This window comes from Bombina bombina, chromosome 5 (assembly GCF_027579735.1).
Source record: "Bombina bombina isolate aBomBom1 chromosome 5, aBomBom1.pri, whole genome shotgun sequence".
Lineage (NCBI taxonomy): Eukaryota > Metazoa > Chordata > Amphibia > Anura > Bombinatoridae > Bombina > Bombina bombina.
In genome coordinates, this window is record NC_069503.1 from 641,833,640 (window position 1) to 641,859,258 (window position 25,619).

The window sequence follows — 25,619 nt, forward strand, 5'->3', positions numbered from 1 at the left end:
ATTTTAGGGGGCACATTCCAGTTTCCCAACTTGGAATTTTCATGAGTCATTATGCACTCATGTCCTATTTGGGGACATTTCTGAAGCTGGTCAATGTAATTTATCCCCATCAAACCATATAATTTTTAAAAGAAGACACCCTAGGGTATTTGAAATGCTGGTAATTTAAATCTTTCCATGCACTAATTCAACCACCAGTCTTTGTCAAACATTTGGGTAGTCATTGTTTTGTGTTATTTTTTCCCACACATTGTACTTTAGGCATGGATTTGTAGTTCCTGTTATGTGTTACTGACAAAAAAACAACTCAATATGTCTTCAACAACATCTTCTGAGTACCGTGATACCACTAATAATTAGGTTTGTCTGGTTGTAAGGGGGATAAAGGCCTTATTTTTAGGGGGCACATTCCAGTTTTTCAACTTGGAATTTTCACATTTGTCATCATGCACCCATGATCTATTTGGGACATTTCTGAACTTGGCCAATATAATTTACCCTTAATCAAACCATATATTTTTGAAAAGTAGATACATTAGGGTATTTGAAATGCTCATATTTTGACACTTTCCATGCACTAATTAAACCACCAGTCTTTGTCAAACTTTTAGATAGTCATTTTTTTGTTTTATTTTTTACACACATTGTACTTTAGGCATAGATTCTTAGTTACTGTTATTTCTTACTGACAAAAAAACACTTCAATATGTGTTCAACAACATTTTTTGAGTACAGTGGTTACCACCCATGATTAGGTTTGTCGGGTTCTCAGGGGGCTAAAATGCCTTATTTTTAGGGGGCGAATTCCAGTTTTCCAACTTGGAATTTTCATATGTGTCATCATGCACCCATGTCCTATTTGGGACATTTCTGAAGCTGGCCAATGTAATTACCCCCATCAAAATATATATATTTTGAATAGTAGACACCCTAGGGTATTTGAAATGCTGGTATTTTAACACTTTCCTCGCACTTATTCAACCACCAGTCTTTGTCAAACCTTTGGGTAGTAATTTTTGGGGTTATTTTTCACACACATTATACTTTAGGCATAGATTCTCAGTTCCTGTTATGTGTTACTGACAAAAACACATCAATATGTGTTCAACAACATCTCCTGAGTACAGTGATACCACCCATTAATAGGTTTGTCGGGTTCTCAGGGGGATAAAAGGCCTTATTATTAGGGGGCACATTCCAGTTTCCCAACCTGGAATTTTCTTCAGTCATCATGCACCCTTGTCCTATTTGGGACATTTCTGAAGCTGGCCAATGCAATGTATCCCCATCAAACCATATATTTTGAAAAAAAGACACCATAGGGTATTTGAAATGCTGGTATTTTAACACTTTCCATGCACTAATTCAACCACCAGTTTTTGTCAAACTTTTGGGTAGTCATTGTTTTGTGTTATTTTTTTTCACACACATTGTATTTCAGGCATGTATTCTCAGTTCCTGTTATGTGTTACTGACAAAAAGCACCTAAATATGTGTTCAACAACATCTTCTGAGTACAGTGATACCACCAATGATTAGGTTTTTCGGGTTCTAAGGGGGATAAAAGGTCTTATTTTTAGGGGGCACATTCCAGTTTTCAAACTTGGAGTTTTCACATCTGTCATCATGCACCCATGTCCTATTTGGGACATTTCTTAAGTCGGCCAATGTAACCCCCATCAAACCATATATTTTTGAAAATTAGACACCTTAGGGTATTTGAATTGCTCATATTTTAACACTTTCCTTGCACTTATTCAACCACCAGTCTCTGTCAAACTATTTTACAGTCATTTTTTTGTGTTATTTTTTACACACATTGTACTTTAGGCATGGATTCTTAGTTCCTGTTATTTCTTACTGACAAAAAAACACTTCAATATGTGTTCAACAAAATTTTTTGAGTACAGTGGTTACCACCCATGATTAGGTTTGTCGGGTTCTCAGGGGGCTAAAATGCCTTATTTTTAGGGGGCGAATTCCAGTTTTCCAACTTGGAATTTTCATATCTGTCATCATGCACCCATGTCCTATTTGGGACATTTCTGAAGCTGGCCAATGTAATTACCCCCATCAAACTATATATATTTTGAATAGTAGACACCCTAGGGCAGTGTTTTTCAACCAGTGTGCCATGGCACACTAGTGTGCCGTGAGAGATCCTCAGGTGTGCCACGGCAGACTGACAACAGTGTGACATATTTTTTAAACTTTGCTTGTTTTTTACTCCCAGTGCAGGGGTAGTTTGTAGGAGGCATGGCATAACAGCACAATACATACAGTATGAGTGTGTTTGTGTGTATGTGTATATATATGCTGTATTAGGCTACAATGTGTGATTTTTTTAAAATTTCGGGATGATGGTGTGCCACAGAATTTTTTAATGTAAAAAAGTGTGCCACTGCAAAAAAAAGGTTAAAAATCACTGCCCTAGGCTATTTGAAATGCTGGTATTTTAACACTTTCCTTGCACTTATTCAACCACCAGTCTTTGTCAAACCTTTGGGTAGTAATTTTTTTGGGTTATTTTTCACACACATTATACTTTAGGCATAGATTCTCAGTTCCTGTTATGTGTTACTGACAAAAACACATCAATATGTGTTCAACAACATCTCCTGAGTACAGTGATACCACCCATTAATAGGTTTGTCGGTTTTCCCAGGGGGATAAAAGGCCTTATTATTAGGGGGCACATTCCAGTTTCCCAACCTGGAATTTTCTTCAGTCATCATGCACCCTTGTCCTATTTGGGACATTTCTGAAGCTGGCCAATGCAATTTATCCCCATCAAACCATATATTTTGAAAAAAAGACACCATAGGGTATTTGAAATGCTGGTATTTTAACACTTTCCATGCACTAATTCAACCACCAGTTTTTGTCAAACTTTTGGGTAGTCATTGTTTTGTGTTATTTTTTTCACACACATTGTATTTAAGGCATGTATTCTCAGTTCCTGTTATGTGTTACTGACAAAAAGCACCTAAATATGTGTTCAACAACATCTTCTGAGTACAGTGATACCACCAATGATTAGGTTTTTTGGGTTCTAAGGGGGCTAAAAGGTCTTATTTTTAGGGGGCACATTCCAGTTTTCAAACTTGGAGTTTTCACATCTGTCATCATGCACCCATGTCCTATTTGGGACATTTCTGAAGTCGGCCAATGTAACCCCCATCAAACCATATATTTTTGAAAATTAGACACCTTAGGGTATTTGAATTGCTCATATTTTAACACTTTCCTTGCACTTATTCAACCACCAGTCTCTGTCAAACTATTTTACAGTCATTTTTTTGTGTTATTTTTCACAAACATTGCACTTTAGGCATGGATTCTCATCTCCTGTTACTGCCAAAGAAGACCCAGTATGTGTTCAGCAACATCTCCTGAGTACAGTGATACCACCTATGCATAGGTATGTTGGCTTGTTTTGGGGGGTGCAATGACAAACGTCTGACTTGTTTGTGATTTATTTTCTCATTCAACATATCTTCTTTGCACTAATTCAACCACCAGTCTTTGTCAAACTTTTTTTACATACATTGTACTTTAGGCATGGATTCTCAGTTACTGTGTTACTGACAAAAAACACCTCAATATGTGTTCAACAACATATTCTGAGTACAGTGATACCATGATAAGATTTGTCGGGTTCTCAGGGGGCTAAAAGGCCTTATTTTTAGGGGGCACGTTCCAGTTTTCCAACTTGGAATTTTCACATCTGTCATCATGCACCCATGTCTTATTTGGGACATTTCTGAAGCCAGCCAATGTAATTACCCCCATCAAACCATATATTTTTTTAAAAATAGATACCCTAGAGTATTTGAAATGCTGGTAATTTAACACTTTCCTCGCACTTATTCAACCACCCGTCTCTGTCAAACTATTTTACAGTCATTTTTTTGTGTTATTTTTCACAGACATTATACTTTAGGCATGGATTCTCATCTCCTGTTATGTGTTACTGCCAAACAAGACCCGGTATGTGTTCAGCAACATCTCCTGAGTACAGTGATACCACCTATGCATAGGTATGTTGGCTTGTTTTGGGGGGTGCCATGACAAACTTCTGACGTGTTTGTGATTTATTTTTACATTCAACATATCTTCTTTGCTTATCTTCTTTCTGGGGGCCTTTTTACATACCCCAATTTATTTGTTTGCCATGAATGTGCATATATTTAAAAAGTTGACACCCCAATGTATTGTATACGGAGTGTTTTGATGCATTTGATGCAACTGTTTTAGACAAAAAAATTGGAGAAAATGTATGGTGGAAATTTTTCAATTTTTATGTTTACACACACATTGCTTTTTGACTATGATTTAGGAGAGATTGTTGTAAGTTACTGCAAGATACCGAGGGGAGCGGATAATTAGTTCCTCTAGCCGTGATATCTTATATGGACTTGGAAATCCTAACTGGATGTCCTGATTTATACTAATGTGACTGAACACCTCTTATAGGCTAAGTGACAGCAGGATATATAGGAAAAATAAAAATAATACAAATAATAACGATAATAAATCACTTAAATAGTGACCAAAAAGTGGCCAAAGTGTATAAAATAGTAAATGCGAATCCAATATAGTGGTGATGAAAATTACAATGCAGTAGTGATGAAAATTACTCAAAATATCCAAAAAAATGAAATGTCGTTAGTGTAACAATTTGAAGTCAATATGAAATTAAATAGGTGAGCTTGGTGTTAGTCTTCAGACGTTCAATACATATTTTCTACACACTGATACTGTTAAATGCAATCTGCACTATTGTATTAATTTTTATCTAGGAGGACCTAAAGAAGATTCTCACAGATCACCAAGGAATTGGACTTACCTAACAGATTCATCACAAATAATCAAGTTTGGATTTACAATTATTTTTTTTATCTTTATCTGGATTTTGAATTGCTTTTTATTCTTATTTTTCATCCTTTATTTTTGTTTTTTGTTTTTTTTGTATTTTTATTTTTTTCTATTTTTGCTAACTGTTTTTGCTTTTTCTTTTTACATTTATATATACATATATATATATATACATATATATATATATATATATATATATATTGAACATCTGAAGACTAACACTAAGCTCACCTATTTAATTTCATATCGACTTCAATTTCTTAATTTCTTAAACTAACGACATTACATTTTTTAGGATATTTTGAGTAATTTTCATCATTACCACGTTGTAATTTTCATCATTTACACATTGTAATTTTCATCACCACTACGTTGGATTCACACTGGCCAATTTTTGGTCACTATTTCAGTGTGATTTATTACTGTTATTATTTTTATTATTTTTATTTTACCTATATATCCTGCTGTCACTTAGCCTATAAGAGGAGTTCAGTCACATCAGTATAAATCCGGACATCCATTTAGGATTTCCAAGTCCATATAGGATATTAAGGATTGCGGAGCTAACTATCCGCTCCCCTCGATATCATAATAGGAATACATTTGTGATTTTATAACATTTATTTTTACTTGCATTTTTATATTTGGTTTTACTATTGTGCATGGATCCATACTTTTAGTCTGTTAGATTATATTAAACTGTTCATTTACCTTACTCCTGTCAGTTTATCATACCTTAGCCTTCAATTGCTAGGCGCTCCAATCCCACATCCTTTTTTTACGATTACTTATTTGGTATGCTAGGTACCATTTGTTCGGGGCTATAGGTACCAACCGTCCCGCCCCTGGCGCTTGATCATCTGTATAAGATCTTGATTTTCACAGTTCTTAGTATGGCGATCTTTCTCAAGAATCAATCCACCACCAAAAAATAGTGGCAGTTCATGAGCAGCCTCCTACTTCCGCATCCGGAAGCTAAAGAAGCTGCCGAATGCCCATGCCTTGCTTTAAATACTTAGATGCAGATTTTTGAATTAACGTAAAACATAATTCTAGTAAAACTGACAGTGAGTTGCCCAGATATATGCCTGTTCAAATAACTATAACTTTATCATTCACCTTTTCAGTGATAATATGAATGTACATATCATTAAATGAATAAATAACTAAATTTGACTACGCAAGATATATTTATTATTAATGAATCTTACTCTAAAACGTACAAAACCACAGAAGCAGATCAGAAGATGTTATGGTTTGCCTGAAGCATAATTTGCTTTCTGAGTGAACTGTCATTTTATTTTAGACACGTTGCTTTGGAAACAAGCCCCTTCCCCTCTAGTCACAACAGATTTTCAGTACAAACATCTTACAAGGAAAAAAGGACATATCAGTAGTTGTCTGCAATAATAAAAAAAGAAAGCTAAATAAAAATGGTCATGTGACTAATATTGGGGTTAATCACGACCCTTCTAAAAGTTAATTGAATTATTTTTCTGCAAAATTCACCATTAAAGTCCATGGGGATTTTCATAGATAAATCATTTGATAAGGTTTTATCAAGAATCAACCTCATTGTTGTTTAAAGGTTGCGGTTTTTTCACAGAATTTTTAAATGTCTTTGTAAGAATGTTTTATTATGGATATTATTAAATTGTTAGATTACCAAGAGAACAGTAAATAATACAGATCTAAAAAAGAAAACAAATAAGTAACACAAATATTTTGACAAATTCAATTTCAAATACAATTAAATTTTTACATTTTAAGGGATATTGTATTCATAATGTCCTGTTATGTGTATGAGAGTGTAGCATTTCTTTTCACAGAACTCCCCCCTCCCCCAAATATTTTTAACATGGAGCATGACATTTTCTTGGTGGTCACAATCCATTTTCTTTATACTTTTCAAAGGGTTTTCAAAACCAACTAAAGGCAGTTGATAATGTCACAAACTGTCCTTTTTGACATCTTTGCACATATTCCAAGATAATTTGGAATAATTCTATTATGTTACACATATGTAAGAAACTCTTGAATTATAACATATTAGAGGTGAGTTTGCATTCATGGTTTAGATCATTGGTTTTCAAACCTGTCCTCAAGTTTCGCCAACAGGACAGATATACCTTGGGTGAGAACACATAAAATAACCCTGTCTACTAATCAGCTGATTATTTCACCTGTGCTCTAGTTCAGTTATCTTTAAAATCTGGCTTGTTAGGGAAGCCTGAGAACAGGTTTTAAAACCAGTGGTTTCAATTAATTAAAGATATATCCATTGCTGTTGTATTGTTTATTTGCAGTGGGAAGGACACCCATTTACAAAAGTATTTTATATGTGATAATATTTACTGCTAAGGAGATCTTCAGGAAAAGTGGGATCAGGACCCCAAAATCTAGAAATAGCTTGTAGCAATACGGTGACGTATTCTGTACGTCGCTGGTCGTTAAGGGATTGTCTGGCTGTAATAGTGTGGGTCTTGCCACAAGCTGCAAGACGGCACTATTAGACCCTCCCTCCCTCTTGAAAGCTTGCTAAAATAGCAAGGTCTGCCCATTGAAAGACCAGCGACATACAGGGTATGTCACTGGTAATTAAGGGGTTAATGCTTGTTTCTAATTCCCACTCACTATCACCTACATTACAAGTTTTGCGCTATAGAGGGTGCGAAATGAATGCAACAAAAGTTGCGTTATTTCACCCTCCATAGCGTTGCGATTACGAGTTTTGAAAAAGCCGCCTTGTGCGTGCGATATGGTTGCGTTGAGCTCAATACCACACAAAACACAAGTGCTGCCTTGACGTGCTCATGCACGCTTTCCCCATAGACATTAATGGGGAGAAAGTGTTAGAAAAAAAAACTAACACCTGCGATCAAGGAATGAAAAGCTCCGTAACGCAACGCCATTGATGTCTATGGTGAATAAAAAGTTACATTTAAACCTAATACCCTGACATAAACCCCAAGTCTAAACACCCCTAATCTGCTGCCCCGACATCGCTGACACCTACATAAATTTATTAACTCTTAACCTTCTGCCCCGACATTGCCGCCACCAAAAATAATGTATTAACCCCTAATCTTCTGCTCCTGATATCGCCACCACTATAATAAAGTTGTTAACCCCTATTCCCCTGCACCCCAACATCGCCCACACTATAGTAAAAATATTAACCCCTATTCCGCCGCTCCCCGACATCGCCGCCACTAAATAAAGTTATTAAACCCTAAACCTCTGGCCTCCCACATCACTGCCACTAAATAAACCTATTAACTCCTAAACCGACAGCCCCCCACATCGGAAGAGCCTAAATTAAACTATATTAACCCCTAAACCTAACTCTAAACTTAACCCTAACCGTAACCCTAACCCTAAACCTAACACCCCCTAACTTTAACATAATTAAAAAAGACTAAATAATACCTATTTAAAACTAAATACAAACTTTCCTGTGAAATAAAAATAAAACCTAGGCTAGCTACAATATAACTAATAGTTATATTGTAGCTAGCTTAGGTTTTTATTTCACAGGTAAGTTTGTATTTATTTTAACTAGGTAGACTAGTTAGTAAATAGTTATTAATTATTTACTAACTACCTAGTTAAAATAAATATAAATGTACCTGTGAAATAAAAGTAAAACCTAAGCTGCCTTAAACTAAAACCTATTATTACAAAAAACAACTAACATTACAAAAATAAAAACACTAAAATTAGAAAAAAAAAAAAAAATTACCATTACAAAAAATAACAAACAAAATTATCCAAAACAGTAAAAAATATTCCTATTCTAATACCCTGTTTAAAAAACAAAAACAACAAAAACACCCAAAAATAAAAAACCTATATTATATATAATAAACTACCAAGGGCCTTTTGTAGGGCATTGCCCTAAATAAATCAGCTCTTTTGCTACAAAAGAAAAACAAACACCCCCTAACAGTATACAACCCCCCACCCCCCAAACCCACAAAATAAAAATAAAGTTAAACCTAATCTGCTACACACTGAGGATTCAAATGCAAGGTACCCCTTTTATACTGGGTGTACCATTGCATTCCTATTGGCTGAAAACTTTAAATCAGCCAATAGGAATTAGGGCTGCTAAAATACTATTGGCTGTTCAATAGTCCAATAGGATTTAAGCAGCTCTCATTCCTATTGGCTAATTCGAATCAGCCAATAGGAATTTAAGTGTCAACTGTAAAATAGCTGAGAATAGGGATCAAATTACGCACATAATTGACACCCCTTAGTTATTATTCTGTCAACATTGTCAAATATAGCTCATTTCACTGTAACATATGCTCCAGCGTTATACTTTCAATGTAGATTGATGGAAACATTGTTCAAGCATAATGATGCTAAGCTCACTGTGCATACCACTCAATTTGAGCAAATTTTAAAATGTATTAACCATTCAACTGATACGTTTACGCCTCTAATGACAAAGCGATTCTGATTTTCAATCTGCCAACTTTATACTAGCAAATGCCTTAGGAATCAAAGGGATGTTAATACAGTCTTACTAAACTATAAAAGGGTGTGTCCACCACCAACACAGAACGTTTTGGTTATATCCTGTTTGTCCTCTTATCAAGACATTTAGAATGAATAATTGATATATAAATACTAAAACCTACAGTATAAGATAATATTACAAATATTAGTGAAGCTTCATTTTAATATATATGTTAATATAATACATTTGTGAGACCTTGAATGTTCAATAGGTAAAATATTAAATATTTAAAGCACACAACTTGAACACAAATTAAACTTTACCTTTTTGAACTGTACTTATTTATGAATAAGAATGATAATTGAAAATGGCGAACATGATAAATAATATAGAGATGATGGTTTAATTTCTTTGCTAAAAGCCCTATTTTTACTATGGTGCCAAAAAACTCTCTGCAGTCACAATCCATTTTTCGACAAACTTTATAGCATCTTTTTAAGACCAGTTTTGACTTTTCAAATTCAACTCCTCAAGGCACTTTATAAAGCCCGGGAATTAAACTTTGGGCAATTTTGCAACTATTCCAAGACTATTTGGAAACAGTCTGAAATGGCCACATGACACATTTGGAAGTGGATTAACATGCATGGTATTGATTAATTAAAGCACTGTTATTATAGGATGTCTGCAGTGGACAGGACACACAGTTAGAAATGTATAGGTACGTTTGTATAAGTATTGAGTAAAGGAAAACCTGTACAGCTAAGAGGATCTGCAGGAAAAACCACATCAGGTACTCAACATCTACAAATGGTGCAGAGTAATTTCTTTCTGTCATGCCATAACATCTTCTGATCTGCTTGCTGACCAATGGGTCGAACACAGTCCTTTAGAAAAATGTATCAAATTATTTTCAACAAAAAACACCATCAAAGTTTATAAGCTTTGTCTGATTGTTATCAAGCAATAATATGTGCAGAAAAAAACAACAAAACAAAAAAAAACATTTTGGGAGCAAATCGCTGATATATTCTAATTAACCACTTAGTTTAACTCAGCACAAATCCAGCAATACACTACTGTGAGCTAGCTGAGCACATCCAGTGAGCCAATGACACAAGACATGTGATGTGTGTATGGCCAGCAATCACCAGTAGTGCTTTTCTGCACCTGAGCCTATCTAGTTATACTTTACAATTAGGGTACCATAAGAACAAAGTCAATGTATAATACAATTAAAATGAAAATTGTCTTAAAATTGAATGTTCTATCAGCATCATGAAAATTTCATTTTGATTTGTTATCATTCGAATTTCCCTTTAGCAAAATTAATTAAGTAAATTAAGTAAAGTAAACATAATGTGCTGTAATAGTGCTGAAATAATAATAATACATTATGTTTACTGTAGTAGAGGTACAGAGATATTGGGGTATATTTATTAAAGTGCAGACGGACATGATACAATGTAGCGTATTATGTCCGCCGCACATCGATAAATGCCGACAGCATACGCTGTCGGCATTTATCATTGCACCAGCAGTTCTTGTGAACTGCTGGTGCAATGCCGCCCCCTGCAGATTCGCGGCCTATCGGCTGCTAACAAAGAATTTCAATCAACCTGATCGTATTCTTTAGACCGCTGCTTCATAACTTCTGATTCCGGCGAGCCTACACGGGGCATCAAGTCAATTTCCTTACGTCAATGTTTATTTGGCCTCATTCTCTATAGATTTGATTAAATGCATGCAAAACTTCAGACAGAGGACCATATGGGAAAACAGATGGATTATGGGAAACCCTATCCCAAATCCCCTATCCTTCCATAACTATCTGCTACTTAATAACCCTAATCAAACTAATTGAAGACACCAGCTTGCCTACGGAAAGAGACCTACACTATCCAGTAGACCCCAAGGTATGGTACAAAGACATTATGTTCACTAAAACATTCTGATGTCAAACTAGCAACTGTGAGACAATGGAAGAGGAAAGTGGCACCTACTATTGCTCAGGTTGTTGCAATAATTAACTATATAAAATCCATGGAGCAGGCTGAATACCGGCAATGTAATCAGATTGTTTTGTATTTTAATATCTGGACTCCTTGCATCGAACTCTTCCCTGAACAGAGTTTACCCCCCCTCCTTTTTTATTTCTATCTCCCTTCTATAATATCCCCTCTGCTATGGAGTTAGAATAACACTACTTGAATCTCAAAGATTGGCAGCACTGAGAAATACATTTGGATCTAGAAGCACTTTCAAACGAGGCCCAGCAAGACAGCTTTATACTTAAAGGGACATGAACCCCACATTTTTTCTTTCATGATTTAGAAAGAGAATGCAATTTTAAACATCTTTCTAATTTACTTCTATTATCTAATTTGTTTTATTCTCTTGATATTCTTTGCTGAAAAGCAAATCTAGAAATGCTCAGTAGCTGCTGATTGGTTGCTGCACATAGAAGCCTCATGCATGTGATTGGCTCACCCATGTGCATTGCTTTTTCTTCAAATAAGGATATCTAAAAAATGAAGCAAAATAAATAATAGAAGTAAATTGTAATGTTGTTTAAATTTGTATGTTCTATCTGAATCATGAAAGAAAGATTTTGGGTTTAGTGGCTCTTTAATTCTCTTCTCTGAAACCATTTGAACATTCCTTAGCCAAAGGATGGCTTTTTTTCATTTTTTTATATATTTTATATAAGGGGGACTTTACAACTAAGATGTGGTTTCAAGAAGATATGACCCTCCAATTATATGTCGATTATGATTTCATCTGACAATAGTTGTTACTTGTTACATATACTTTTATGTCTCTCTTCTTTTTTTTTGGATATTATCAGAGTTTGTATAATTGATATTTTTTGTACCTGCTAAAAACTTCAATAAAGAGGATAAAAATCCATGCAACACAAAAATTAGAGTATGATGTCTCTTACAGATTGACATGAAAATCCTTAAAATAGTTCATTTATAAACAACAAACATTGGGGGGATCAATTTATCAAGCTCCGTATGGAGATTGATGCAGAAGTTATGAAGCAGCGGTCTAAAGACTGCTGCTCCATAAACTGTCCACCTGCTCTGAGGCGGCGGACAGAAATCAACCCGATGGAATACGATTGGGTTGATTGACACCCCCTGCAGATGGCCCATTGGCCGCAAATCTGCGGGGGCGGCATTGCACCAGCAGTTCACAATTGTGGTGTTGATTTCTTTAGGGCAATGCCCTACAAAAGGCCCTTTTAAGGGCTATTGGTAGTCTAGGGCTAGGGTGTGTTTTTATTTCGGGGGCGGCAGATTAGGGTTTTTAGTCTCGGGGTTTATATTAGGGTGTTAGGTTTAAACATAACTTTTTTTCCCCCATAGACATTAATGGGGTTGCGTTACGGAGCTTTTCATTCCGCGCTTCAGGTGTTAGTTTTTTCTAACACTTTCTCCCCATTGATGTCTATAGGGAAAGTGTGCACGAGCACTTATTCTCAGCCCTTGGATTTTATGCGGTATGGAGCTTATCGCCACCATATCGCATGCACAAGGAGGCTTTTCAGAAACTCATAATGGCAGCGCTATGGAGGTTGAAATAATGCAAATTTTGTTGCGTTCATTTCGCACCCTCTATAGCGCAAAACTCGTAATCTAGGTGTAAATTAGGTAAATTGTAAACTATTTTAAACTTGTATGTTTTGTCTGAATCATCTCATAATTTGTCCTGTATATTAGAAACCTTTTGGACAGAATACTGAAGGCTAAATCCTCTGGTGAGTCGCAAGCTGCTTCCCTAGAAAGCTCTCTAGAATGGAGAATTTTACAGGAGAGAGTGAATGTGACCAGGACTGTCACTAGAAATTTTGGGGCCCCTGACTGAGCCAGTGGTTAGAGCCCCCACTGCTTATATGTTGGCCAAATATTAAGCCAGTCACCATGTCACGTGTTTCATATACCAAAATTAACTGAGAATTGTATTCCCAGAGATATCTTTCCTATATACTTCAGTGATAATAAATTCATCGTTGTGTCCTATTAGTACATCTAGATAAGGTATGTTATCTCTAGAAGCATTATAAGTAAAACTTATAATACAATTCTCAGAGCTGACTCATCACATCCCAAACATCTGAAAAAGGGGATCCCTAAGGGACAGTACATCAGGTTAATGCGTAACTGTAGCTCTTTGGATATGTATTGGAAACATGCTAGAGATTTGACTTCACGTTTGGTGGACAGAGGTTATAATTTAAGAGAGCTAAATGATATTGCTACTTTGGTTTCTGGCTTTGATAGAAGTAAATTACTTAAGGATAAACAGAAATTAAGAAATAATGCCAGAAATCAGAGTAGCAACAGTGTTAACTTTATAACCAAATATAGCAATCAATATGATGCTATATGTAACATTATTAAGAAAAGGTTACCCCTTCTAGATATGGATGATGATTTGAGGTTGTTGTCAAAAAACTGTAATTTTATCTCCTATAGATCAGACACTATAGGTGATAGAATAAACAAGAATTTAAGTTCACACTCCAATACTAACACTACAACATTGACAGGTAAAACTAGCAATTGGCTTTCTAAGAAAAGTGGCTTCTATAAATGTGGTGTGAGGCCATGTAAAAGTTGCGATTTTGCTTTGGTAGGAGACACTTTCCAGTCTACGAATACCAGTAAAGTATACAACATCAAGGGACGCATTAATTGTAACTCAAACTTTGTTGTTTACCTTATCACCTGTTTACACTGTAATTTTCAATATGTGGGTCTCACCTCTAGGGGCTTAAAGGACAGGATTAGGGAACATCTTTTGTCCCTAGAGGCGGAGGTACCTAAAACTCCAGTGGCCAAGCATTTTTTTGAACATATTGATAAATTCAGGTATTTTCGGTTTCAAGGTATTGAACAGGTCAAAACTAACATTAGAGGAGGAGATAGATTTAAGATCTTAAGTAAAAGAGAAATTTATTGGATCTATACCCTCAAAACAGGTTCCCCATTAGGGATAAATAAAATCAGTGACATTAAATTATTTATAGATGCTTAGTTTTATGTCCTGTTACGAATGTCTCCTTTAAATATAGTAGTTACTACATATGGACTGATCTTTTATAATTCAGATTTGTTCAAAGTGTTTTTCTCCTTTTTTCCTTTTGCTAAGTTGCAACATTGTGTCATGTACTCACAGTTGCCGTAATATAACTAAGTTTGCATTTAACTTTTATATCTTTTTGGCTACTTCTGTGTGAGACATGCTATCTAAATGTAACAGCTTTTGCATAACATTTTGTTTTTAGGGTTCCGATATTCCTAACTTTGATTTAACTCATTTTAGTAGAGGTGTTCTATTTAGTTTTAACTTGTAATATTATTATGTGATGTTTATAGTGATTTTGTAACATTTTTTGTGTTGCTGTAAGAAAGTTAAAACTTGGAAGTTTATGGAGTGCAAAAGGTTAAGTCAAAGGTGAGACTTGTGTGTGCTGATTGGCTATTCAGATTTGTTACCTGAGATTTAACAGCTGCCTATAACACTTTTTTCCCAGCTCTGATGAACCGCTTGTGAAGCGGGAAACGCGTCAGTGGGGTCTGTTTGCTGTGCCTGTATATTGTATGTACGCTATGTGACATGTAATAAATTACGATTTTACCTGCATATCTCTCTGCCAGATATTTTTACTTCACTGTTGCGATACCTGTTTTCTCTTTGTGACTTTGTCGAACAGGGGTGTGGAGAGCCCCCAGCAACAGTGTTAGTATCAGCAGCCCTACCGGAATCATACGGATATTCTGTGAGGCCCTGGATTCAAGCCCTGTATGCATACTAATGCCCGGTGGATGCATGTTTGCATTGAAAACCTGCAACACGATATAAGGAACTTATACCGCACCGAGAGGGTTAAAATCAGTCCTCTTTTGATTAACTTCACTTGGATATTTTATAGTTTTGAGGTGACATCCGCATTAGTGGGACTCATTGACAGAGTCAGTTTCACCTTTGAATATTCATTCTACACAAATATACAGCATTAATTCTGAGCAGTCTTTTTCTCTTTAAATACATTTCATACTCTGCAGCATGCATAACAAGTCATTGGTAAATGTTAAAATTCAAAATCAATTAAAGTGACATAGAACCTCATAAACAACTTTCTAATTACTGCTGTTATCAAGTGTGCTTCATTCTCTAGATATCCTTTGTTGAAGGAGCAGCAATACATAACTGGGAGCTAGCTGAAGACATTAGGTGAGCCAATAACAAGAGAGATATATGTGTGCAGCCTCCAATTAGAAGCTCACTCCCATTAGTGCCTTACTGCTCCTGAGTATGCTCTTCAACAAAGGATACCAATAGAACAAATTAGAAAGTTGTTTAAAATAGCATGCTCTAACTTACTGATTTTCAAGCCTCCCTAACAAGCCACATTTTGAGGATATTTGAACTGGAGCACAGGTGAAATAATCAGCTGATTAGTAAACATCGTTATTTTATCAGCTCTCGTCCAAGGTAATCATGAAAACCTGACCTGCTGGGGAGGCCTGAGGACTGCTTCGAAAACTAGTTTTCTAACTGAATCATTGAAGTTTAATTTTGAATTTACTGTCCCTTTAAAATATATATAGATTGCAGGAGTTTAGTTTGTGCACAAAGTAGTAATGATTTCCTAATGTAGTAACACAAAACTTTTCAAAGATGGCCTTCTGGGAAAAAAATATTCATTAAAACAACATCATCACTAAACAATCTATACATATTTTTCTATAGAGTTCATTCAACACCGATATCATGACACAAAATGTTTTTGAAAGATGAAATGCTTTAAATGTATTTTATTTTTTTCAAGCAGATCAACCAGAAACCAACACCTAGATTACGAGTTTTGCGTTAGAGGCTATGCGGTGCTAACGAGCAGTTTTCCCTCACCGCTCACTTACCTGCAGCACTGGTATTATGAGTTTTCAGAAACCCGTCGTTAAAAGACAAGAAGTGATCGTTGAGCAAAATTATGCTCATTACCGCACTCCAATACCAGCGCTGCTTAAGTCAGCGGTGAGCTGGTGTAACCTGCTCGTGCACGATTTCCCCATAGCAATCAACGGGGAGAGCCGGCTGAAAAAAAGTCTAACACCTGCAAAAGAGCAGCGTAAAACTCCTTAATGCAGCCCCATTGATTCCTATGGGGAAATAAAAGTTTTGTCTACACCTAACACCCTAACATGAACCCCAAGTCTAAACACCGCTAATCTTACACTTATTAACCCCTAATCTGCCGCCCCCGACATCGCCGACACCTGAATTATATTATTAACCCCTAATCTGCTGCTCCGGACACTGCCGCCACCTACATTATACTTATGAACCGCTAATCTGCTGCCCCCAACATCGCCGCCACCTACATTATATTTATTAACCCCTAATCTGCTGCCCCCAATGTCGCCGTCACCTACCTACACTTATTAACCCCTAATCTGCTGCCCCCAACGTCGCTGCCACTATAATAAACATATTAACCCCTAAACCGCCACACTCGCAAACATCAGTTAAATATTATTAACCAATAATCTGCAGTCCCTAACATCGCCGCCACCTACCTACATTTATTAACCCCTAATCTGCCGCCCCTATAATAAAGTTATTAACCCCTAAACCTAAGTCTAACCCTAAACCTAACACCCACTAACTTAAATATAATTTAAATAAATCTAAATAAATATTCCTATCATTAACTAAATTATTCCTATTTAAAAATAAATACTTACCTATAAAATAAACCCTAAACTAGCTACAATATAACTAATAGTTACATTGTAGCTAGCTTAGGATTTATTTTTATTTTACAGGCAAGTTTGTATTTATTTTAACTAGGTAGAATAGTTAGTAAATAGTTATTAACTATTTAATAACTACCTAGCTAAAATAAATCCAAATTGACCTGTAAAATAAAACCTAACCTAAGTTACACTAACACCTAACACTACACTACAATTAAATAAATTAACTAAATTAAATACAATTACCTAAATTAAATTACATTAGCTAAAGTACAAAAAACAAACAAACACTAAATTACAGAAAATAATAAACAAATTACAGAAATTTAAACTAATTACACCTAATCTAATAGCTCTATTAAAATAAAAAGCCCCCCCCCCAATAAAAAAAAACCTAGCCTAAACTAAACTACCAATAGCCCTTTAAAGGGCCTTTTGAGGGGCATTGCCCCATAGTAATCCGTTTTTTTACCTGGAAAACAAAATACAAACAACCCCCCCAACAGTAAAACCCACCACACACACAACCAACCCCCCAAATAAAATACTATCTAAAAAAAACTAAGCTCCCCATTGCCCTGAAAAGGTCTTTTTTCTATGGGACTTCCATAGCGCTGATATTACGAGTCTATCCTGGGAGGCCAAAAAGTGAGCGGTACACCCTACCCTGTCAAGAGTCCTAACGCATTTAAAAGTCAGTAGTTATGAGTTTTACACTACAAAGCTGTATAATAAAATTCATAACTAAATTGCTAAAAAGTACAATAACACCCATAAACTACCTATTAACCCCTAAACCGAGGCCCTCCCGCATTGCAAACACTAAAATAAAATGTTTAACCCCTAATCTGCCGCTCCGGACACCGCCGTCACCTACATTATATTTATGAACCCCTAATCTGCTGCCCCCAACATCGCTGATACCTACATTATATTTATTAACCCCTAATCTGCCACCCCCAATGTCGCCACCACCTACCTACACTTATTAACCCATAATCTGCCGTCCCTGACGTCGCCGCCACTATATTAAAGTTAGCCAATAGGATAGGATCCAATTAGCCAATAGGATTGAGCTCGCATTCTATTGGCCAATAGAATGCAAGCTCAATTCGATTGGCTAATTGGATCAGCCAATAAAATTGAACTTCAACCCTATTGGCTGATTGCATCAGCCAATAGGATTTTTTTCTAACTTAATTCCGATTGGCTGATAGAATTCTATCAACCAATCAGAATCTAAGGGACGCCATCTTGGATGACGTCACTTAAAGGTACCTTCATTCTGTTTTAGTCGTCGGATGAAGAGGATGCTCCGTATTGGATGTCTTGAAGATGGACCCGCTCCGCGCCGGATGGATGAAGATAGAAGATTGCGTCTGGATGAAGACTTCTGCCCATCTGGAGGACCACTTCGCCTGGCTTGGATGAAGACGTCTCCCGGTAAGTTGATCTTCAGGGGGTTAGTGTTAGGTTTTTTTTAAGGGTGTTTTGGGTGGGTTTTATTTTTTAGATTAGGGTTTGTGCAGCAAAAGAGCTAACTGCCCTTTTAAGGGCAATGCCCATCCAAATGCCCTTTTCAGGGCAATGGGGGGGCTTAGGTTTTTTTTAGATAGTATTTTATTTGGGGGGTTGGTTGTGTGGGTGGTGGGTTTTACTGTTGGCGGGGTTGTTTGTATTTTGTTTTCCAGGTAAAAGAGCTAATTACTTTGGGGTAATGCCCCGCAAAAGGCCCTTTTAAGGGCTATTGGTAGTTTAGGCTAGGGTTTTTTTTTTTAATTTTGGGGGGGCTTTTTTTATTTTAATAGGGCTATTAGATTAGGTGTAATTAATTTAAATTTCTGTAATTTGTTTATTATTTTCTGTAATTTAGTTGGGTTTTTTTGTACGTTAGATAATTTTATTTAATTTAGGTAATTGTATTTAATTTAGTTAATTTATTTAATTGTAGTGTAGTGTTAGGTGTTAGTGTAACTTAGGTTAGGTTTTATTTTACAGGTCAATTTGTATTTATTTTAGCTAGGTAGTTATTAAATAGTTAATAACTATTTACTAACTATTCTACCTAGTTAAAATAAATACAAACTTGCCTGTAAAATAAAAATAAATCCTAAGCTAGCTACAATGTAACTATTATTTATATTGTAGCTAGTTTAAGGTTTATTTTATAGGTAAGGATTTATTTTTAAATAGGAATAATTTAGTTAATGATAGGAATATTTATTTAGATTTATTTAAATTATATTTAAGTTAGTGGGTGTTAGGTTTAGGGTTAGACTTAGGTTTAGGGGTTAATATCTTTAACATAGTGGCGGCGACGTTGGGGGCGGCAGATTAGGGGTTAATAAATGTAGGTAGGTGGCGGCGATGTTAGGGACGGCAGATTAGTGGTTAATAATATTTAACTAATGTTTGCGAGGCAGAAGTGCGGCGGTTTAGGGGTTAATATGTTTATTATAGTGGCGGCGACGTTGGGGGCGGCAGATTAGGGGTTAATAAGTGTACGTAGGTGGCGGTGACATTGGGGGCAGCAGATTAGGGGTTAATAAATGTAATGTAGGTGGCGGCGATGTTGGTTGCAGCAGATTAGTGGTTCATAAGTATAATGTAGGTGGCGGCGGTGTCCGGAGCGGCAGATTAGGGGTTAATAATATAATGCAGGTGTCGGCGATGTCAGGGGGGGCAGATTAGGGGTTAATAAGTGTAAGATTAGGGGTGTTTAGACTCGGGGTTCATGTTAGGGTGTTAGGTGTAGACAAAACTTTTATTTCCCCATAGGAATCAATGGGGCTGCGTTAAGGAGTTTTACGCTGCTTTTTTGTAGGTGTTAGACTTTTTTTCAGCCGGCTCTCCCCATTGATTCCTATGGGGATTCAGGCTTACCTCTTGATAAGCCTGAATCTGAATTGCAGCGACACCTTTTTTCTCTGAATGAACCTTACACCACTACAAATATTGATGTTTAATATCTTTGACCACCTCTGCTATAATGTAATAACAAGAAGACATTTAAGAAGGCAATACAAGCCATGGTGTTATTATATTAATGGTGTTGTGTATGTTTTATTAATTATATCATGAGTCATTACAGTTGCAAAAAAGTACAGTGCACTTTATTAAAGGTATCTTCTGCTAACTCTAAATATAGTAAGTGTGCATGGACATATGAGAAAGCAAAACAAAATATGCTTCTAAACACAGATGTGCAGACAGTGGCAGTACAGTCATAATTTTATGTACAGTAACAGTACACCAACACCTCCTCTCAGCTAAGGCTACCTTTCCAAGCAGAATCCAGCTTCCCCTCAGTCTCACAGTCACCTTGTCCCAGTCCCACCCTGAGTGTGCTCCAGTCAGACTTCAGACAGTGTGGCCGTTACCTCTTGAATGTGCCGCCTTGTTATAGCAGGGCCAGTGACATTCCCACGCACTTAAATTCTGTGAGAGATAAACAGTGAGATATGCAGGTGCAACAAGCTTAAAGAATAGAATGGGGCTTGTGAGAGCATTTCAAATAGGCCTAACAAACTACCCAGTTCCCCTCACTGCGTACATTAAATATAATTCCTTCCTGCGTACTTTGTTTATTTTGATTTTAATTTTTACATTGCAATACACTTTTTTTATTTTTTTTAAAATAATTTTTATTGAGGTTTGGCATGTGACATTACAGATAAGCAATACTTTAAAATACATTAAAAAAAATACAAAAAGGAAAAATAGAATTAGTCATAGTGATAAAAATATACAATCAAAACTGTTACATCACAGAAAAATTAAAATAAGCAAAAGAAAAACCTCACCTTTTCTAATTTTTTATCTCAGCGGATTAGTGTCACATTGTGCTAGCGAAAGAGCAATGCCATTAATATTGAAACAGCGCTAGATAAAAAATATATATAATGGAATGGTTAATCCTGTAGAAAGTACCTTTAATTAGAGGTTAAATAGCCTTATTTGAAACACAATAAAACTCCACTATCAAGTAGTTATAAATTGTTTACATAAGAAGTATTCACCATATAGATATATATACATCTTCTGGGTCTGACAAGTATACACATTGTAACATAGAAATAAATATAATTAGATACCCAACATGCTTTATAATATTCTAAATGAATTCTCATCTGCCATAAAGATTGTAGATTCTATAAATTCAATGGATTATCAAATCAATCCTTAATCACAAGGTTATAAGCTTTCTAATTATCTACACTTTTCCATAAACTTGTGTTAAAACATACAAACAAATAGTGAGATATTCCAGAGGGTGCTCATCTTGTAGTGGAGGGAATTATTAATTTAGCTTGAAGAAATATGTGAAAGGCTACTCACAGGTTATATATAGGTTATATAATGAAATATGATTACATTTGCGGTATTTATCTAGGGAAACCGCGCTTAAACACTCTGAGTATAACTACGGATGCCGGGGTGTGTTGAAAGATTATTATTGGAGCAACATAAGTATTAAGCATGATACCATAGCCACACAATTTGTATATATTGTTATAGGGGTTATAAGTATAAATAGAAATTAGCTATGCTTTTAATTTATGGGAAGCAAACACCATATACACTACATACAGTTGAGCAGAACAGAGTACAGAGCTTTTTACCTTTTTTTTTTCTTTTTTTTTTGTAATTGTAAACTAGAAAATCTACCCATTAACTAACCTTGTTGAGCTTATAATAAGAATATAAGGAGACCAAAAAAGTAGCCACGGAGTGTGCACCTTGTATTCTTATTGTTAAAGATTTAGTTAGAGAGATAAGCATTGCTAACTATAAAGGCATACCATGGAAGCATAATTAAAACTAGTATATTTTGTATGAGTCAGTAAAGCTGAACCTCCTTACTCATTTTAATAATAATCATTAGTTATTACAGATATAAAATCCTATACAAGGAGAAAAATATATAAACATGGTGTGAAGCCACAACCGATCTAAAGGAGCAATTCCCTATATATAGCCAAAACCTAGCATTAAGAAAACAAAAACTGGGTATAACAGTATGATCAGGAGCAGTAATTGTATGGAACCAGTCCAATACAACTCTTTGTTCCTTCTTTTTTTTGTCCCCTCTTCTTTTAGTAAGTTAGATTGGGCAGAGTGATAGGCACTGTGATATGCAAGAAATATTATGACGAGCCCTGTACCACACACTCATTTATCCCCAATATCAGCCAATTCCAGCTTTGATGTTCTGCATCGTCTGACACCCCAAGAATAACGGTTGAACCTCCATTGCTTCTATCTCCGTCTCCATGCTTGTAATGCCCAACAAGCTAGCAAGGTTCCAGGGGCTCTCCAGTATCTCTCTAGTGTTGTTATTTTTCCCAGGCCTCTTATTAGCGGACACCCGTGATTTTGTAGAGAGAGTTAGCAGCTGCGGCATGTGTGGCATTCTCCCCCGGGACTCAACCCATGGCTGCTCAGGCTCCTTGCTGCTTTCACAAAAAATAAATTGGCCATGTTCTGCCTCCGCCAGCCAGTTCCGGGGCCCTTCGACACCAGCTCCAACGAATAGCTCACTGGCTCATTCCTCTCCATGGGCTTCAGAGTAACAAGTAGCCGATGTTAGGCTAAGTGCGGTCCTCAGACTCTCAGTGAAGTTTTCCTGGTAGCGGCCAAGCAGGATGCGTATTTCCCACAACAGAAAAGTAGAGAGCTCCATGTTCAATGTAATGTGGCTCAGATTCCTCTCCAGATTAGTGCAGTATGTAAAGCGAACCTGCTGAAGCTTGCTCCTGCAACTAAAGCGTCTCAAATATCATTGAGATGCTTTACAGTCCGTTAGGTCTGAGGCCCACCTTATGCCTGTTCAGTGCCTTTTCTTTTTTTTTCCCTTGGTATGGTTGGCGCTATTATTGGTCAGTTCCTATTGCTGGCTTTAAAGAGAAAAAAAACACTGCTAGCCCGCTATGTGTATCTGGCAATACCGGCTCCCAGCTTGTTAGCTTCACTTACATATAGCTTATGCAGGCTGTTTGATGCACTCCACTGAGTTATATATCGGCCATGTGGTTCAGATTCAGTCAAGGTACGCACTCAGTGCAGCTTCCGTCCTTGATGTATCTTGTTCTAATGTCATTTAAGCTTTTCTCCGTTCATCAGTACTGCCATTGTGTACACCATATGTTCTGAACTCCTGTGCTGTACAAAAATCTTTAGATATGTTGTATTTTAGCACATTAATGCCCCTTTTTGATTGCAGCTTACACAGAGCAGAGGTTTATGTGGCCATCTTCATCACTGCCAGCTCCGCCCCCCCCCCCCCGCAATACACTTTTTATTGTGCATTATTGTAAGATTCCAATTGTAGATTTGGATAATATCTTATTTTATTAAAACTAAATATCTGCTCTTATAAGATTAATAATAATATACTTAATTCTAAGTATTTGTAGCTGATTGGGTAACTGCAAATACAGGTTTAGTATGAACAGTAATGAATATCAGCATTTAATGTACCTTGATATCTCCAATTAAGGAATATACTTGTACCCCAATAATGGAGAGATCTAGGTATGAACTGTACTGTATATAGATAGATAAGTAATTATCGATAACAAGAAATTAAATGACTGTGCTTTTTAAAGATACCAATAACAGTAAGTATAGCTGTGGAGCGAGAGAGGAGAAGCGCTAAACACTAACCAAAAACAGTGTACTGTAATGAACAACTGTTATGTAAAGAATATAAGTCCCCTTACCTGGGTAAGTATAACGCTGCAGGTGAAGTGAGGGAGGTGGAGGATTACTAGACGAATTGTCCAGAACACAGGGGAGCTGTGTAAACAGGGTGTTCAATGAACATCCAGGTAGCAGCGTCTGAGACCGAGACGTCGTATGCAGTATGACGTCAGCAAGGAATCCTGGGTGGTGTGGACCGCAGTATACAGCAGCTCCAACTGACAGGAGTGAACAACAACAAATAGTGCCACTGGAAACCCAAAATTACCAGGGCACTGCTAAGAGGCGCCTAGGACAGAAGTGGAACAAAATAGGTTCTAGTAAATAGAACACTCAACCCAAATAATATCAAGAAGATGATGATGATGTCAGAGAGATAATAAAAATGATAGAGAGATAACAATAATAATGCAAGGTATAAATAACCACAATATTAGTTGAATACAACAATCTGGAGGTAAGTGTGATTTATGTTAGTCCTTTTTATATGGTGAACTTATCTAACCAGGCAGAGTCCCAAAATAATGCCCAAACGGTGTGTGCAGTAGCCTGATGAAACAGTGTGTATCACTGAGAAACGCGTTGCTGTTGTTTTTAATACTGTTGCTTTTAATTTTGCAATTAAACTTTGCATATTTTAACCTTTATTTGCTGCCGATCATCTCTTTTTATCCTTGGGCTTGGGCCTGGGGAACCTATCTTGGTCACTCCCGAGCATTTGGCTGGAACTTTGGTGCACAGTTCCATACCCATTCCTCCTTCTTGGACTTCCCTGGACTCTCCCTGGTGAGACGAGGACCTCCACTTGGGTAAACCCATCCATTGTGGTCGACCGGACGACGTGTGGTTCCGGACTGTTTTTTCTGCACTTTATGTGCGCCGCAATTTGTGAGTAGGATTCTTATTATTATATCGCTGTGTTATATTTATCTCATATGATCTGCACCATGTGGCGCCCTCTATCTAATTTGTTTTAGATTGACAGGAGTGAAAGATTAGTATAGCAACGAAGCATGCGCTGTTAGATCAGCAGGCAAGGAACATGCAACAACAAATTACCAATCAATGAATGCATGGTGTTTAGAGCTTAAATAGGATGTGTAGTAGTCAGAAGTCAGCCCATATTAAAGGGACAGGAACCAACAGAATAGAACAGTGAATATAACATATGTAGGTATCATTACAATTATACAGTAATGTACTGTATGTGTCTCTCCATCAGAAATGTAGGTTACGCCCCTTTGCGATAATCTTCTCTAAGTAAAAACCTTTAACGAATTGGGTCCTTAGACCTTCTATAGATTGTTCAGTTGTAAGTCTTTAATTCATACTCTTTTAACTCATTTGTCTTGTCCAGTGGTAGGGTTTCTATCTCGGCCATGTTACCTTGAAAAGTTATGAGTTAGACATGATGCAGGGCGTGTAGGGAGGAACATGACTAGTGCTGTCCAGCACCACTATTTTTGTGCTATCCAGAGGCACATTATACATACCTACCTGCACACCCTGCAATATGTAACTCATAACTATTCAGGTTAACATGACAGAGGTTGCAGCCTTATACAGTGGAGGGCAAGCCATTTGCCTAATTGATATTAAATCTTACATTAAAGTATTTTTGTTAAACATTAATACATTTCATATATGTAGTTAAGCACTGCATTGCAAAATATCATCATTAAGGATTTTAAAGCATTTAAAACTAAACTTGCAGTTTGCTATTAAAAAATACATTGTTTTGCATTCCAGGCACCCACACCTTGAAAAAACTCTTGAGAGTGATTTTATTATCTGCTCTA